The sequence below is a fragment of the Pteropus alecto genome, unplaced genomic scaffold (genome assembly GCF_000325575.1).
Source record: "Pteropus alecto unplaced genomic scaffold, ASM32557v1 scaffold185, whole genome shotgun sequence".
NCBI lineage: Eukaryota > Metazoa > Chordata > Mammalia > Chiroptera > Pteropodidae > Pteropus > Pteropus alecto.
Genome location: NW_006438088.1, coordinates 8,232,793 through 8,234,900, shown reverse-complemented (window position 1 = coordinate 8,234,900; position 2,108 = coordinate 8,232,793). Strand labels below are relative to the sequence as shown.

Genomic DNA, 2,108 nt, shown 5'->3' with positions numbered 1-2,108 from the left:
TCGTTTCTTGGAGCCTTGATGAATCCCATCTGAAGGCCATTAAAACACACACCCACTTCCACGCAAACCAGAAAAATCAGCAGAATTCAAAGACTCATTAAATCTTCAATCTGGAAGTTATCCTAGCAAGAAATAATTCACACCTCCCATTATGCACAGAGTGGTAGGGAAGTTTAGTGATGAGACCGCTGTCACCTAGGGGGTCAGTGGCGCCATGGGGGGACTAGAACCCTAATCTCCTGGGTCCCTTCCAGGCTCTGCCTGCTCTACCACACGTCAGGGCTGGCTCTGAACTGAGTGAGGCCCCTTGATCCTCTTCAAGTACATCAGTGAGTCATGTTTCCGTTTCCTCGCACTGTTCCAAGTCATCTTTGGTAGCAAGAGTTCATTCATTCACAGTACTGCTCACTCACTCGTCCAGAGCACTGACACACTTGGGAATTAGGACTTACCATGCCACCTTCAAATCAGTGAAGCCAATGGCTAACTAAATCTAAAAATAAAAAGAAATCTAACCCTTAGCACTTAAAGTACTTCCTTTCAACCTACTGTAAAACAACAGCCTATTTAGGAGATGAAAAGTGAGTCATTTCTTTCATCCAGCAGACAGGCTCTCCAGGCACAAACTCATGAACATTATACTTCATGGGGCCTTTTAAATATTTACTTGTTAGCAGTATTCTTCCTTTCGGGTCAAAGATTATAGTACTTAGCAACACAAAGAAAGCAGAGGGATGTAGTTATGAATTAGTAAACTGCTTTGCCAAGCCTTCCATTTGTTAATTCAGTCCAACTTCAAAGAGGATTTTAAAAGGGGGTTCAGCTGTCAAAAATTAACCCTAAGAAAATTACTGAATCAAAAAGTGACTTGGCCAGTCTTTCCCAAAATGATGTCAGGGAAAAACTGCTCAGTTGTAGGTATGGGAGCAAAAAGTCTCTTCCTATGCAAATAAGTTTGTTTAACTTAAAGTTTCTAAAGGGTTTTTTGTTTTGGTAACCACAGGACTTTCCCAGACTTTGATATGCTAATGATGCTGTAAATTTCCAAGGACGGGCATTTCAGTTTATTTGATCACATTTATCATCTGGGACCGGGCTGGGAATAAAATACAAGCAACACACTAGGCTGGTTCGGTAGCTTCCAAACAACAGAGTAGAGAAAGGGCTTTTCTAAATTCACTTTGGTCTACGGCCATGCTACCCTGAGCAAGTCCAAAACCGTCTGATCTTGGAAGCTAAGCAGGGTTGGACCTGGTTAGTACTTGGATGGTAGACCACCTAGGAAGACCATGTGCTGTAGGCGTAAAAAAATAATTAAAGAAATAAGTGATTGTAAACTGACACGGTCCTTGCAATCTGTGAGGTCAACCAAGGGTCACCTCACCATAAATGAATGAATGAATGAATGAATTCACCTTGTATTCTCCATCTTTAGTAGCAGCCAACGAACGGTTAGAGTTAGACTCCATTCACCACGATTTCAGGATAAGGTGGAGTCTCTATTAGTTCTAATGGGAATTGGGAGGAGGAGCCGCCACAGAGCTAAATCCCTGAGAGCTTCTCAAGGCCAACAGGACTGCCAATTCCCCCTGACTCTAAGCAAAAACAGTCCCTATACCTGTTCCTGCAGAATGACTCGGAGGAGCTGCGTTCTGTTCCCTGAACTCTTTGATCTGCGTGCTCTAGTCTGTTTCAATGGTTTGTAACCATGGTTGTACTTTAGAATCACCTAGGGAGCGCTTATCTCTACAGATGTTGGGCTCGACGCCAAATCCACAGAATCCAACATGATTCTCAAGGAGCAGCCGCCAGAGCTGAAAAACCATTGTTCTGCTTCCTAGGAAGATGAGGTCAATAGACAAATAATTGGTTGTGCATGTATCATAAATCGGGCACATTGATATAAATAAGGGAAGGGCTACAGAGCAAGATTTTAATGAGTCCCCAAGTTTACAGACAAATCAATAGCATTTGCAGGTGGCCTTTTTTCTCGTGGGCTGTTTTCACAAAGAAACAAAAATGTATTACTTTGAGAGGAGGTACAGTGCTTAGAACAAAGTGTTCCACAAAGCTCCTTCAAGTGCAATGATTGCAGCTGGGTGTCTGCT

General features: G+C 42.8%; 1 pseudogene; it reads left to right on the top strand.

The window, feature by feature from the left end:
- Positions 1 to 1,184: 1,184 nt before the first annotated feature.
- LOC112482591 lies at positions 1,185 to 1,303 on the top strand (annotated as a pseudogene).
- Positions 1,304 to 2,108: the final 805 nt, after the last annotated feature.